The sequence below is a fragment of the Globicephala melas genome, chromosome 9, assembly GCF_963455315.2.
Source record: "Globicephala melas chromosome 9, mGloMel1.2, whole genome shotgun sequence".
Taxonomy (NCBI): Eukaryota; Metazoa; Chordata; class Mammalia; order Artiodactyla; family Delphinidae; genus Globicephala; species Globicephala melas.
In genome coordinates, this window is record NC_083322.1 from 37284675 (window position 1) to 37301260 (window position 16586).

General features: G+C 36.7%; 1 protein-coding gene and 1 long non-coding RNA gene across 4 annotated transcripts in view; both read left to right on the forward strand.

Moving 5' to 3' along the window:
- The window catches only part of IMMP2L (inner mitochondrial membrane peptidase subunit 2), a 909720-nt gene that overhangs the window by 61723 nt on the left and 831411 nt on the right, over nt 1-16586 (forward strand). The window lies entirely within an intron of this gene.
- Nucleotides 11800-14192, forward strand: LOC138842816 (uncharacterized). Its single transcript, XR_011377723.1, has 3 exons — nt 11800-11882; nt 12638-12694; nt 14182-14192. It is a non-coding gene; the product is annotated as an uncharacterized lncRNA (long non-coding RNA).

Here is a 16586-nt window from a genome sequence, read left to right on the forward strand (position 1 = left end):
ATGTACTGTGATTTATATGCCAGAATTTAAGGTGGATTACGGAGTTTTATGTTACCTGCTGAATTTTCGCTTCTAAGATGCTGGGAACCGCTGGGCACACATTTCCTGTGATGCTGACTGCTCTGTGCTCTTAGTCCCCTTGGTTGGCTGAGGCTGACTTTGAGGGAAGCCAGGTGTTAATGTTGGAAGGCTTTATTAGCTTACACGTGTGCTTTCTTCCCAAATTACTTTTCGCTCAAAAATCTCACCTGAGGTTTTTACCCCTTAGGATGTTATGCATTTTTATGTAGTTCTGCAACCTGTCATTAATAGAGAGTTTAAATAGATCAGTTTGTATTTATAGCAACAAACATATGTGATACTGAAACAGTGAGTGAGTGATAACTTTATAATGTCCCTTCATGGATTTTCTTCACGTACCTTGATAGAATAGCAGTGAGCTTCTGTTCTATATAGCCAGGGTTAGGTCTGTTGTTTAAACACTGACTTCACAGCACTCTCTCTTTTTTTAACGTTGAAGTAATTTTAGATTTACAGAAAAGTTTTAAGAGTAGTACAGATAACTCCCATGTGTTCTCTACTCAGATTCACCAGTTTTCAGTATTTTGCCGGGTTGATTTTATTCTCTTCCTTTCTCTTTCTTTCCTCTCCTCCCCCCATATATAACATATAATAGATAACATATAATATATGCGTCTATGTTTCTATGTGTATATACTCACACATATGTATGTGTGAGTATATATACCCACAAACGTTGTTATTGAACCAGTTGAGAGTAGGCTGTATGCATCATGCCCCTTTAACAGTACTTCTGTATGCTCTGCTGAGTATACTCATGATGCTTGCTGATTGGTATAGTAATGATTTTTACAGATTTTTAAATTAAAAAAATTTTAATTAAAAATTTAAATTTAACATTTTATTCAGATTCATATGCCTAGAATTTTTGATACATTAAGAGATATTGATTCAGGTTCTAAACTTTACATTTGAGAAAACTGAGGCCAGACATTTGATATGATTTACATTAACTTACATAGCCATTAGGTTTTAGAAGTGATTTGAACTAACTCTGATAATGCTTTCCATTTTACTAAATAATAACCAATAAAAGTTGTGCTTTATCACTGTGCTATAATGCCTCCTGATAGTATTCCTGTTCACAGAGATATTTCGTTCCATTTTGTTTTGGTTTATTGAATGATGTAATTAGTAAGTTATTTAATTTGGAGATGGTTTCATAGTACATTTGGCTTTTTTTTTTTTTTTTTTTGCGGTACGCGGGCCTCTCACTGTTGTGGCCTCTCCCGTTGCGGAGCACAGGCTCCAGACGCGCAGGCTCAGTGGCCATGGCTCACGGGCCCAGCCACTCCGCGGCATGTGGGATCTTCCCGGACTGGGGCACGAACCCGTGTCCCCTGCATCTGCAGGCGGACTCTCAACCACTGCGCCACGAGGGAAGCCCAGTACATTTGGCATTTAAACAAAGATAAAAATTAAGCTTATGTTATTTTTTTTGAATTTTATTTTATTTATTTTTTTATAGAGCAGGTTCTTATTACTCATCCATTTTATATACAACAGTTTATACATGTCAATTGCAATCACCCAATTCATCCCACCACCACCACTACCCCTGCTTCCCCCCTTGGTGTCCATACTTTTGTTCTCTACATCTTTGTCTCAATTTCTGCCCTGCAAATGAGTTCTACTGTACCATTTTTCTAGGTTGCACATATATGCATTAATATATGATATTTGTTTTGTCTTTCTGACTTACTTCACTCTGTATGACAGTCTCTAGATCCATCCACATCTCTACAAATGACCCAATTTCGTTCCTTTTTATGGCTGAGTAATATTCCATTGTATATATGTACCATCTGTTGATGGGCATTTAGGTTGCTTCCATGACCTGGCTATTGTAAATAGTGCTGCAATGAATATTGGGGTGCATGTGTCTTTTTGAATTATGGTTTTCTCAGGGTATATGCCCAGTAGTGGGATTGCTGGGTCGTATGGTAGTTCTATTTTTAGTTTTTTAAGGAACTTCCATACTGTTCTCCATAGTGGCTGTATCAATTTACAGTCCCACCAACAGGGCAAGAGGGTTCCCTTTTCTCCACACCCTCTCCAGCATTTGTTGTTTGTAGATTTTCTGATGATGCTCATTCTAACTGGTGTGAAGTGATATCTCATTGTAGTTTTGATGTACATTTCTCTAATAATTAGTGATGTTGAGCAGCTTTTCATGTGCTTCTTGGCCATCTCTATGTCTTCTTTGGAGAAATGTCTATTTAGGTCTTCTGCCCATCTTTGGATTGGGGTGTTGGTTTCTTTAATATGGAGCTGCATGAGCTGTTTATATATTTTGAAGATTAATCCTTTGTCCATTGATTCATTTGCAAATATTTTCTCCCATTCTGAGGGTTGTCTTTTCATTTGGTTTATAGCTTCCTTTGCTCTGCAAAAGCTTTGAAGTTTCATTAGGTCCCATTTGTTAATTTTTGTTTTTATTTCCATTACTCTAGGAGGTGGATCAAAAATGATCTTGTGATTTATGTCAGTGTTCGTCCTGTGTTTTCCTCTAAGAGTTTTATAGTGCCTGGTCTTACATTTAGGTCTCTAATCCATTTTGAGTTTATTTTTGTGTATGAAGTTAGGGAGTGTTCTAATTTCATTCTTTTACATGCAGCTGTCCTGTTTTCCCAACACCACTTATTGAAGAGTCTGTCTTTTCTCCATTGTATATCCTTGCCTCCTTTATCATAGACTAGTTGACCATAGGTGCGTGGGTTTATCTCTGGGCTTTCTATCTTGTTCCATTGATCTATATTTCTGTTTTTGTGCCAGTACCATATTGTCTTGATGACTGTAGCTTTGTAGTATAGTCTGAAGTCAGGGAGCCTGATTCCTCCAGCTCTGCTTTTTTCCCTTAAGACTGCGTTGGCTATTCAGGGTCTTTTGTGTCTCCATACAAATTTTAAGATTTTTTTGTTCTAGTTCTGTAAAAAATACCATTGGTAATTTGATAGGAATTGCATTGAATCTGTAGATTGCTTTGGGTAATATAGTCATTTTCACAATATTGATTCTTCCAATCCAAGAACATGGTATATCTCTCCATCTGTTGGTATCATCTTTAATTTCTTTCATCAGTGTCTTATAGTTTTCTGCATATAGATCTTTTGTCTCCCTAGGTAGGTTTATTCCTAGATATTTTATTCTTTATGTTACAATGGTAAACGGGAGTGTTTCCTTAATTTCTCTTTCAGATTTTTCATCATTAGCATATAGGAATGGAAGAGATTTCTGTGCATTAATTTTGTATCCTGCAAGTTTACCAATTCATTGATTAGCTCTAGTAGTTTTCTGGTGGCATTTTTAGGATTCTCTATGTATAGTATAATGTCATCTGCAAACAGTAACAGTTATACTTCTTCTTTTCCAACTTGTATTCCTTTTATTTCTTTTTCTTCTCTGATTGCTGTGGCTAGGACTTCCAACACTATGTTGAATAATAGTGGTGAGAGTGGACATCCTTGTCTTTTTCCTGATCTTAGAGGAAATGCTTTCAGATTTTCACCATTGAGAATGATGTTTCCTGTGGGTTTGTCATATAAGACCTTTATTATGTGGAGGTAGGTTTTCTCTATGCCCACTTTCTGGAGAGTTTTTATCATGGGTGTTGAATTTTGTCAAAAACCTTTTCTGCATCTATTGAGATGATCATACGGTTTTTATTCTTCAATTTGTTAATATGGTGTATCACATGGATTGATTTGTATATATTGAAGAATCCTTGCATCCCAGGGATAAATCCCACTTGATCATGGTGTGTGATCCTTTTAATATGTTGTTGGATTCTGTTTGCTAGTTTTTTGTTGAGGATTTTTGAAGTGATATTATATCACATATAATATTTGCAGAAAATTACAGATCATTAGTGATATTGGTCTGTAATTTTCTTTTTCTGTAGTATGGTTATCTGGTTTTGGTATCAGGGTGATGGTGGCCTCATAGAATGAGTTTGGGAGTGCTCTTTCCTCTGCAGTTTTTTGGAAGACTTTGAGAACGATGGGATTAGCTCTTCTCTAAATGTTTGATAGAATTCACCTGTGGAGCCATCTGGTCCTGGACTTTTGTTTGTTGCAAGATTTTTTTTTTTTTGTGGTACGCGGGCCTTTCACTGTTGTGGCCTGTCCCGTTGCGGAGCACAGGCTCCAGATGCGCAGGCTCAGCGGCCACGGCTCATGGGCCTAGCCACTCTGCGGCATGTGGGATCTTCCCAGACTGGGGCACGAACCCGTGTCCCCTGCATCAGCAGGCAGACTCTCAACCACTGCACCAGCAGGGAAGCCCTGTTGCAAGATTTTTAATTACAGTTTCAATTTCATTACTTGTGATTGGTCTGTTTATATTTTCTGTTTCTTTTTGGTTCAGTCTTGGAAGGTTATACCTTTCTAAGAATTTGTCCATTTCTTCGAGGTTGTCCATTTTATTGGCATAGAGTTGCTTGTAGTAGTGTCTTAGGCTGCTTTTTATTTCTGTGGTGTCTGTTGTAACTTCTCTTTTTTCATTTCTGATTTTATTGATTTGAGTCCTCTCCCTCTTTTTCTTGATGAGTCTGGCTAATGGTTTATCAATTTTGTTTATCTTCTTAAAGAACAAGCTTTTAGTTTTATGGATCTTTGCTACTGTTTTCTTTGTTTCTATTTCATTTATTTTTGCTGAGATCTTTATGCTTTATTTCCTTCTGCTAACTTTGGGTTTTGTTTCTTCTTCTTTCTCTAGTTCCTTTAGGTGTAAGATTGTTTATTTGAGATTTTTCTTGTTTCTTGAGGTAGCCTTGTATTGCTATAAACTTCTCTCTTAGAACTGCTTTAGCTGCATCCCATAGGTTTTGGATCATTGTTTTTTCATTGTCACTTGTCTCTAGGTATTTTTTTGATTTCCTCTTTTATTTTTTAGTGATCTCTTGGTTATTTAGTAACATATTATTTAGCCTCCATGTGTTTGTGTTTTTTATGTTTTTTTCCCTGTAATTGATTTCTAATCTCATAGCATTGTGTTCAGAAAAGATGCTTGATATGATTTCAGTTTTCTTAAATTTACTGAGGCTTGATTTGTAACCCAAGATGTGATCTATCCTGGACAAGGTTCTGTGCGAACTTGAGAAGAAAATTTAATCTGCTGTTTTTGGTGGAATATCCTATAAATATCAATTAAATCTCTCTGGTCTATTGTGTTACTTAAAGCTTGTGTTTCCGTATTAATTTTCTGTTTGGTTGATCTGTTTATTGGTGTAAGTGAGGTGTTAAAAGTCCCCCACTATTATTGTGTTACTGTCGATTTCCTCTTTTATAGCTGTTAGCAGTTGCCTTAATATTGAGGTGCTCCTATGTTGGGTGCATATATGTTTATAATTGTTATATCTTCTTCTTGGGTTGATCCCTTGATCATTATGTAGTGTCCTTCCTTGTCTCTTGTAACGTTCTTTATTTTTACGTCTCTGTTATCTGATACGAGTATTGCTACTCCAGCTTTCTTTTGATTTTAATTTGCATGGAATATCTTTTTCCATCCCTTCACTTTCTGTCTGTATGTGTCTGTATGTGTCTGTATGTATCTGAAGTGGGTCTCTTGTAGACAGCATATATATGGGTCTTGTTTTTGTATCCATTCAGCAAGCCTGTGTCTTTTTGTTGGAGCATTTAATCACTTCACGTTTAAGGTAATTATCGATATGTATGTTCCTACTACCATTTTCTTAATTGTTTTGGGTTTGTTTTTGTATGTCGTTTTCTTCCCTTGTGTTTCCCCCTTGGAGAAGTTCCTTTAGCATTTGTTGTAGAGCTGGTTTGGTGATGCTGAGTTGTCTTAGCTTTTGCCTGCCTGTAAAGCTTTTGATTTCTCCATCGAATCTGAGTGAGATCCTTGCCGGGTAGAGTGATATTGGTTGTAGGTTTTTCCCTTTCATCACTTTAAGTATATCATGCCAGTCCTTCTGGCTTGTAGAGTTTCTACTGAGAAGTCAGCTGTTAACCTTATGGGAATTCCCTTGTATGTTATTTGTCGTTTTTTCCTTCCTGCTCTCAATAATTTTTCTTTGTCCTTAATTTTTGCCAATTTGATTACTGTGTCTCTTGGTATGTTTCTCCTTGGGTTTATCCTGTATGGGACTCTTTGTGCTTCCTGTACTTGGGTGGCTACTTCCTTTCACATGTGAGGGAAGAGACTATAATCTCTTCAAATATTTTCTATGGTCCTTTCTGTCTCTCTTCTCCTTCTGGGACCCCTATTATGCGAATGTTGTTGCGTGTAATGTTGTCCTAGATGTCTCTTATGCTGTCTGCATTTCTTTTCATTCCTTTTTTCTTTATTCTGTTCCATTGCCATGAATTCCACCATTCTGTCTGCCACGTCACTTATCCATTCTTCTGCCTCAGTTATTCTGGTATTAATTCCTGCTAGTGTATTTTTCATTCAGTTATTGTATTGTTCATCTCTGTTTGTTTTTTCTTTAATTCTTCTAAGTCTTTGTTAAACATTTCTTGCATCTTCTCGATCTTTGCCTCTATACTTTATCCGAGGTCCTGGATCATCTTCACTACCATTATTCTGAATTCTTTTTCTGGAGAGTTGCCTATTTCCACTTCATTTAGTTGTTTTTCTGGGGTTTTATCTTGTTCCTTCATGTGGTATATAGCTCTCTGCCTTTCATCTTGTCTTTCTGTGAATGTGGTTTTTGTTCCACAGGCTGCAGGATTGTAGTTCTTCTTGCTTCTGCTGTCTGCCCTCTGGTGGATGAGGCTATCTATGAGGCTTGTGCAAGTTTTCTGATGGGAGGGACTGGTGGTGGGTAGAGCTGGTTGTAGCTCTAGTGGGAAGAGCTCAGTCAAGCTTATGTTATAAGTGGGAGATGAAAGATTTTAAAGTTTGAAACTCAGGTTGATGGAAGACACCCTATGTTAAACTGAAGATTATAGATTTTCTAAGAAGGAATTAGAATTCAGTTTCTGGAAAGACAGCAGAATAGACATCTTGAAAATATTTCCCATGCAGAACTCATTAAAAAGTAAAAATATTAAAAATCTTTAAAAATGCATAGTGACCTTGCAGGAAGGTAAGGGAAATGACCAGAGACGACACATAAGGGGGAATACATTCTAGAGTAGTAAGTACACATTAAAATAATCAGCTGTCTTCTGGACATTTGTCGTTTCCTGGTAACTTAGAGTTTTGGTTTTAATGGCCACATGGGGATCAGGTAGAGAGTTGGGACAGAAATTCTGAATAGATTCAGGATCATGGAAGAGACACATCTTTGGGGAACTGATAAACTAAAACCAGAATCTGTTATGAGAGAAAAATGGTCAAGTCTCTGAGTACAGAGTAAAAGCCCTAATGTGGAATTGAGATTTGAATTCTCTTTCACTGTAACTGAAAAACCCTAAACAGAGATAGTAATTTACAGTGGACAGGGGTTTAGGGCAGCCTCAGGCACCTGGCAGAAGCTATCAGCAGTCCTCCTGGGCACATGCAAAGTTTGATGAACATGATATCACAGTAAAAAATATCATACAAGGAAGTGAGTGCTTTAAACGAGAGTCAATAACAACCCTTGCTAGAATCAGACCTTAAAGACTTTAGATATTAGAACTATCAGCTGTTAAATGTAGTTTGTTTAAAGAAGTAAAAAAGGAAACTGAAAATATGAGAAAGCAACAAAATATTATTTAAAATGGTCAGGCAAAGTGTGCTTTAATATATTTTTTAAGATGTAAAAATGATATTGTGATTAGGTTAAAAATCCTTATCTTCTATACTATGAATCTAATAAAATTTGCAATGAAATATACATACATACCTATACATATATATATATAAAATAGCTGAAATTTATTTTAATATTAGAGGAGGAAAAGTGGAGTGGGGTTACAGATGAAACAAGATTGGCCATGAGTTCATAATGTTGAATCTAGATGATGGATAACATGGTAGTTCATTGTTTTATTCCATCTAGTTTTTAAAAAACAGGTTTATACCCATTCTGAGTGACTTAATGATTTTTATTGAATTTGTAGCACTGTACAGTCATCACCTTTTAGAAAGTTTCCAAGATCCCTCATGCCTGTTTGAAGTTAATTCTTGCTTCCACCTTGCCTTAGGCAGCCACTGATCTGCTTTATAGATTTGCCTTTTCTGGACATTTCCTGTGAATAGAACCAAACTATATGTGGTCTTTTTGTCCGGCTTCTTTTACTTACCATGTGTTTTGAGGTTTATCTATGTTGTACCATATATCAATAGTTGGTATAATTTTATTGCTGAATAGTATTTCATTGTATGGATATATCACATTTTGTTTATCTGTTCACCAGTCGATGAACATTTAGGTTGTTTCTACAGTTTCATTATTATGAATAATGCTGCTGTGGACATTTGTGTACAGGTTCTGTATAAACATGTTTTCATTTCTCTTGAGCAGATACCTAGGAGTGGAATTGCTAAGTTGTATGGTACATTTATGTTTAATTTTTAAAGAAATTACCAAACTAACACTGGGGTAGGAGGAAGTGCGCTGATTAGCACTGCCTGCACTCTCATTCTACCTCTTTGTTGCTGAGTCAGGGGAAGTGAAGGGACCCTGCCCAGTCTCACTGCTGCTGGGTGAGGCTGGAAGTCTAGGTCCCTGCTCAGCCCACTGACACGACGGTGTTGGGCCAGTTTTTCCTTTGGTGTTTGGCTGGATTAGGACAGGTATCATAAAAAATGGTTTTTTTTGTTGCACTTGGCCATCCTTTTCCAGTCTTTTGGGTAAAAAATAGGCTCTTCTTCAGGCTTTTTTGTCCTGACTATTGGTGGTTCCTGGTTGCAGGCTTCTCCAGCACCTCATCTAGGATGCACGGGAAGCAAAAGGAAAACCCAGGGAACTCACCACCGTGTCACTCCTCAAGTCCTAAGGTCCCTAGCCTCCAGTATATCTTCTTTACATCTTTCAGAGTCTTCCTGTATTTGTTAATTACTTCTGGGATGTTTTAGTTGTGAGAGAGAGCTAGTGATGAATGGAGGTACACCATTTTGGTCCTAGGCTGTATTTTTTCCTTTCCTAGTAGTCAAATGTGACTGAGTTCTGGCTAGTGAAAAAAGACCAGAAAAATGAGGTGCCATTTCCAGGCCTGACCCATAAAAGCCTTCTTTGTAATCCATGCTCTCTCTTCTGTCTGCTGGCTGAATGCAGAGGATCCAGTTGAGGACTTGGAGGCCACAGGAGATGGTGGATCTACAAGATAGAAAGAACCTGGGTTTCCCAATGACTGGGTGTAGTACTGGGTGTATTGTACTACACCCAATAGTGGGTGTAGTAAATCCACTCACTATTGTATTATAGACTGAGTTTTGGAGATTCTTTTTATAGGCAGTTAGCCTAGTTTGACTATACAACAAGACTTAATACTGTACCTTTTCCTGTCTGCTTTTTCTTTATCTTACACTTCTTTTAAGGCTAAACTCAAGTCCTATCTTCTTTACACAACTTTCCCTAATTCCATCATTCACTTATTTGAAATCCTACAGCCCTGTAAATTTAACTTATGATTATAAATTCTTTTTTATTGTCATCTAGTCATCTTAACTATGGGTTAATACTAATTACTTTGTAAGCTTCTAAAAGAAAGGGACCATATTTCTCTCACCTACCTGTTCAAGGGGATGGTGAACAACTGCATATTAAATTTGTTCTTTGAAGCATTAAAGTGCCTGAATAATTAAACCCTATAGCAATATGATAAAATGAAATTATCATCATTAAAATTTTTTTCCTTTAAATTTGAGGGTGTTTCTGCACTTTGCACCTGAAAAACTTTTTAGCTCCCTGATGGATCCATCATATTCTTTATAGCAGAAATTTTCAAACCTTTTTGCCCATGACTCATATTATAGGTTTTCATTGTACACACAGACACACGACTGAAACAGAAGTTTCATGTAACAGTGCTTAAACTGTAATTACCATCATTATGTGCAATGCCCTCTGATATTTTCTATTCTGGTCACAACCCATTAAATTGATTCTACGACTCACTCACTGGTCATGACCTGTAATATGAAAAATGCTGCTTTATTGCTGGAGGGAGGATTGAAAGGGTGAAGCTGCTCAAATTGAGCTATAACTAAGGGAGTGGAGCATGTTAGCTCTTGATTCTGAAATTTTAAATGTGCACTTGTCATAACGGCTTCAAGCAGTAAATGCAACACAAAGGATAAGGAGGCGCATGGTCTGAGAAAGCCCTTTTGCAGTTAGTGTGGTTCTTGGGCCTTTTTTATTAACACTACCTGTGTACCCGAGCCCTATTTCAGATCTTTGAAATTAGAATCACTGCTAGGATCTTGGAATCTGCATTGTGACAAGCCTGTAAATGCTCAAGTTTGAGAACTGGTTTTTTACAGAGAGCCCCAGCTCTTGGGTATGACAGATTGTTGGGGGATTTGCCAAAATGCGAACAACTTTTGCTTGAAAAATCCTGATTGCCTTGGTTTGTTAAGCTTTTGAATTCTAACTCTTAGTATTTTTTAAAAATATATTTTTTATTCCCGATCCTTTTGTCTATTGAATTATTTACCATATATCTGTGCTAGTTTTAGCTTATTTTCTTGTTTCTAATCTCATACCAGTTGTTTTATCAATTTATATTATTTTCATTGTAGATTTTCTTACTAGTTTATAAACTTTGTTTTTATTTCCTCTTCCTAATTTTACTTTTATATTATCTTTCTACTTTATTAAAACTTTAAAATGTGTGTTCTGCACTTTGTAGCTTTAAGAATGTTTTTTAATTTTTTAAGACATTTTAAGAATGTTAATTTTTTTTGCTTTATTTAGTTTACTTGTTTTACCAGCTAATTTTCTTCCTCCCTCCCTCCTTTCCTTCCTTCCTTCCTTCCTTCCTTCCTTCCTTCCTTCCTTCCTTCCTTCCTTCCTCTCTTTCTTTTTTACAATATAAACCATCTTTTATTTCTGTAGTTTTTAAAATGACCGATAGGAAGCACAGAGTGTCAGCTGAGAGAATGGCACATTCACTTAGGGTGGGAGACTTGTAGATTTTTACAGTAATAGCTTCTCATTGATTTGTATAGTTCCCCCCACATTGACTCTGGCCATGTGACTTGCTTTAACCATGGGGCATCAGCAGATGTTATTCAAGTGGAAACATGGTGAGCACTTGTGAACTGGGAACATGCAAGAAACTCAGGCTGTCCTGCTAGAGGGCACATTGAAGGACAAATGAGACATTCTGACCAACAATCCCCAGGTAAATACCTGACATATGACTAGGGCCATCTAGGACTTCCAGCCCCATTTGAGCCCCATATGGTTACAACCACATGAGTGACCACAGGAGAAAGCAGCAGAGGATCTGCCCCCACTGAGTGGAGCCCGAATTGCAGCATCATGATTAAATAAATGGTTATTCTTTTAAGGCACAGTTTTGGAATGGTTTGTCATGCAGCAATAGGTGACTGAAACTAAAATTGGTATTATTAGTGAGGTGATGCCATAACAAAACCCTAAAATATGTTGCATTGGTTTTGGGACTAGGTTGCAGTTAAGGTCTAGAAAAACGGTAAAGGGATTGTTGGCAGAGGCTGGAAAAATGACAAACAACTGTTAATGGAATTTGGAGAGGTGGTGAGGAAACTGTTATTGGAGATTGGAATGATGATGATGCATTTTTATGGTTCTGAAACAATTTTAAAAACTGTCACTTACAGGAACTTAGAATACAGAAGATGTATGTACTGAATTTGCGGATCTGGCTTAAGGATCCAGGCAGAATGTTGAAATTGTCAACTGGCTTCTGATAGCTTTGTATAAGGTATGGGAAGAGAGAAATGAACTTAAAGCAGAAATTAGAGGAAATACAGGGTGTCCAGGAATTTCTGTATTGGAAAATAAAACCGTTTCTTTAGTAGTCTCTGGCAGGCAAAAGGTTCTTAAAGTAAAAAGTGGCCTGGAGTAAATATCAAGTACTCTTTATTAAGATCTTAGAAAGATTTAAGGTAGATCCTTTTATCTAGATGAAAGAGATGATAAGATGAAAAGAATCTTAAGGGTTTTGTGCCCTAACAACCTAACACTTCCAAATTAGAGCAAGATCTAGTTTGAAAGATTTATGGATATAGTTTTAGGGGGAATAGAATGAACCTCAGTTAGATGCATAGGAAGTCTACAAAATTTTAAGAGATTAGAATTGGCTTATACTAAAAGGGATGGTCAGTTTAAAAAGAGGCCTCTTGGCCTCAATTTACTATGAGTAGGAGCATTTCTGTTTAAAAAGAACCCCAAAGCCCAGACGGCAGAGCAAAGAGCCATGGAGAAGAATAGATTAGGAAACCATTCCAGATAACAGAAATGGGCCCTAATTAAAAGAATATTCCTGTCCCTGTGTTAGGAGGCTCTGACAACATCTGCTGCTGGATTTTAGACCTGTACGGATAAATGACTTCTGTGTTTCTCCTATTCCCTTTTAAAATCTATTGTAGTTATCCTGTCCCCTGTCTTTCCATTGTATGTTGGATATTTGGGGGACAGACAATTTTTTCTTTTTGCTTTGTAAACTTCTGATTCAAGATGAGCTGCGTTCAAGTTGTACCCTCATCCATACTTGGAGCTGATGCATATTATGAGGTAATAAAATTTGATCCTTTTGCAAAAGTCAGAGGAGATGTTGGAAATCCTGGGAAGGGTTGCATGGGTTTGCGTGTGGGAGGGATATGATTCATTGGGTCCAGATGGCAGAACTTTGATAGATTGTTACATTAACATCCCCTCCCCTCCCCCCAACTCCTATAAGCCATGCCTCTTGGTTCTCAAGCTCTTTTGTAGACTCCTACCCTGACTCTTGGCTTGGCCATATGACTTCCTTTGGCCAGTGGAATTATAGCGAACATGTCTACAGAGGTTTGTTAGATGCTTACACAGTGGAGCTTGTCCTCTGGGATCACTGCTATCTCTATGATTGCAGTTGCCTGAATGATCTCAGGTCACACTAGCTTACTAACCACCTGGTTAGTCATTTAGCATAGCCTAAATGCAGAGAATCAAGAGCAAACAGCTGATTACTGTTTTAAGTTTTGGAGTAGTTTGTTTTATAGCAGTAGATGAGTAATATAAGGATTGTATGCTTTTGTCCCTTTTATCTACCACAATGCTTTTTGATTCCTTTCAATAGATTGTTTTCTTCACAGTCGATCCCTTGAATTCTAATAGCTTTGATTTATGTAATTCAGAGGTCCCATGGACCAAAATTTCTCTTTATACCCACTTGTACTGCTAGAATGGGGGCTTTTTTTTTTTTCATATGATGCAGTATCAGGTTCAGCAATGAAGAGCTGAAGGATTTAAAATCCATGGTCTCATTTTCACAGATTTGTTTATAGATATTGTACACGTGAAGTGAATAGATTGCTGTGCACTGCACCTACTTGGGAGTTTGGCCTCTTTGGAGTTATGTACACCTGGGGAAATCATCCCAACAGCCTCCTAAAAACCTTTTTTTATTTGTTGAACCAAATTCTTTCTGTTGCTACACATCTTACTATGAACTTCTTTTTGGGTCAGGGGGGCACATCAGAGGGAAATGTGGTTTCTTCTGGGCAATGGAGAAGGATGTACTAGTGAATAAGAAGGCCTTATTCAGTTTTATGAGGACGTTAAAGATTCATCAGTATATAGATGTATCTTGGTGTCAGTACATAGATGTATCTATGTAGCTGGTTTAGATTACATATAGTAATCTGTCTTCTTGTTACTATGTAGAAATGTTTATTTATATCAATTTAATATTTCATTAATTATACATCATCTATTTCATTTTGTGATTAATTAGAACTATTAATTTGAATAGCTGTCTCAGTATGTTTTATTAGCAGGGAAACACCATACACATATTTAATGGTAGTGTTTTGTAGTAATTGCATTATTGCATTGAACCAGAAAGTTTGCAGATTGTAACCTTGCAGTCTAGTTACAGTGATGTGAATAAAGCGGATGCTTAAACACTAAGGAACTTAAGAAAGCAAACTTCAAAAATATTTGTAATAAAAAGATATAAGAATCAGATGCTTGGGGCTTCCCTGGTGGCGCAGTGGTTAAGAATCTACCTGCCAATGCAGAGGACACGGGTTCAGCCCTGGTCCAGGAAGATCCAACATGCTGCGGAGCAACTAAGCCCGTGCACCACAACTACTGAGCCTGCGCTCTACCCATGAACCACAACTACTGAGCCCGCATGATACAAATACTGAAGCCCGTGCACCTAGAGCCCATGCTCCACAACAAGAGAAGCCACCGCAATGAGAAGCCTGTGCACCACAACGAAGAGTAACCCCCGCTTGCTGCAACTAGAGAAAGCCCGTGTGCAGCAACGAAGACCCAATGCAGCCAAAAATAAATAAATAAAATAAATAAATAAATAAAATTGTGAAAAAGTATAAATAAAATTAGATACTCCTCTATTTAAAAAAAAAAGAATCAGATGCTTTTTTTCCTTTAAAAAGTTAATTGCTTCATTCTCTCTAAAGCACTGCATTTTGATTGAAGAAAACTTGGACAACATAGAAAAATACACAAATAAAAATAATTTACATCACCTTCCAGAATTAATTACTTTAAGATGTTATTGTATAATACTAATAGTTAAAAAGTACTGAGTGATCAGTGTGTTCCAGGCATTATAGTTTAGTATTCAGTTTAAATATAATAGTTTGTTTAATATCCCCGGAAATCCTATGATGAAGGTACTATTACTAATCCATTTTACAGATGAAGAAACAGGAGCAGAGAGATTAATCTGTTGAAGATTACACAGATTTAAGCCCAGACTTTTGACTAAAAGTTTGCATTTCTAAACCATTATAAGTTCTTCTCATACCTTTCTGCAGTTTTCCTTCCTCCTTCCCTCCCTCCTTCTCTCCCTTCCTCCCTTCCCTTTCTAAGCTGGATCACACCAATTTGTTTTTTTCCATTTATCACATTTTCATCTAATTTATTTTGCCAGACATATCCAAATATCCTTAAATATTTCTCTGCAGTGTGATTTTTAATGGCTTCTGGTATCCATATATAATATGGTTTAACCATTACTATTTTAATCAGTTTTCTATTATTGGTATTTAAGTTGGCTCAGTTATTCACCTATCATAAATAATATGAGCATCCTTGTACATATTTTTGATTATTTCCTTAGGATAAGTTTCTAAATATGACATTTCCAGGCCTAAGGATAAGACCACTTTAGATACATTTTGGCAAATTACCTTTCAGATAGTTTGTAAAGATTTTTATTTGTACAAGCAATATATGAGAGTGCCTGTAAAACTTTGATGTGTCCCTATATATACATAGAAAATATAATCTAAAGAATGAAAAATTAGCAACTCATTATTCTTCCAAGTTAAATTAAAATGGTATATGTCCATTTAAAAATTTTATTAGTACAGCTTTAAAGGCTTTTTTAAAAAAGTTAAGAAATTTAGTATCTACAGAAATACAAATTATTTTTCAGTGAATAAAACTTCATGCAGAAATATCAAAAGGATGAGAAAATATTCACCTCAATTTAAAGTGAATATTTTTTAAAAGGCTCTTAAATCTCTGACTAAAATGTGATTCGAATCATATTTGGATTTTCAAGGGTGAGGAATCCCATTGCCTAGCACAATGCCTAGCAGAATTGGAATTCAGGAGTTTTTCAGCAATGAAGGAATGAATGAGTAAAAGAAAGCGTGAATTAATTTTTATAACTTCACTTCCTTAACAAAGGCATCCTTTGTTGTCTTTTAAGTTGGGCATATAAAAATATATCTCTGTTCCAGCTCATGTGAAACCTGTCCAAAGTCTACATGTGTGAACAAAGAGAGGCTGCCAGGATTATCTGGTCAAGGTGGAGTGACTGGTCTAGGCCAGAGCTCTAAAGTGACTCTGTGAAGCGGGAAGGTTTCTAATGGGGACTTCCTGGTATTGCCACATGCTCCTGTGGGGGCCTCTGGAAGCTGGAGCAAGTGTGAGGAGCCCATTATTCTAAACTTATTAATAAAGTGTCATATGTAACTAGGACTGAATAAGTATACATTTCCTAAGATGCTTTATGATATGAATTTCTTCCCTTTAGCACTCAAGTGTAACTGAGTATGTATGTGTGAGTCTAGGTTTTAATCACCTTGCCAGGTTAAGGGCCCTGAGGTCAAAAGTTTGAATAATTTTTGAATTAGATGGATGGTCATTGTAGGGGGTCAAGTATTCAGGGCTATGGGTTATAAGTACCCTTTACCTGGAAAGAATGCTCCACTTCCAACTTAAAGCTTCATGCAGACTTGGGTACAGTATAGTCCATTTTATTATGCATACCTTGTAAGACAAGTCTGAGAACTCTAGAAGCCATGCAAACAATAAGACACCTGAATAGCAAGAGAAGGAAGATGACATTTTACACAATTTTATGCATGTTTTTTCAAAAGTATGGCATGTAATAATAATAATTGTTCTGTAATCAGAATATACTTATTTTACATGTACCTCA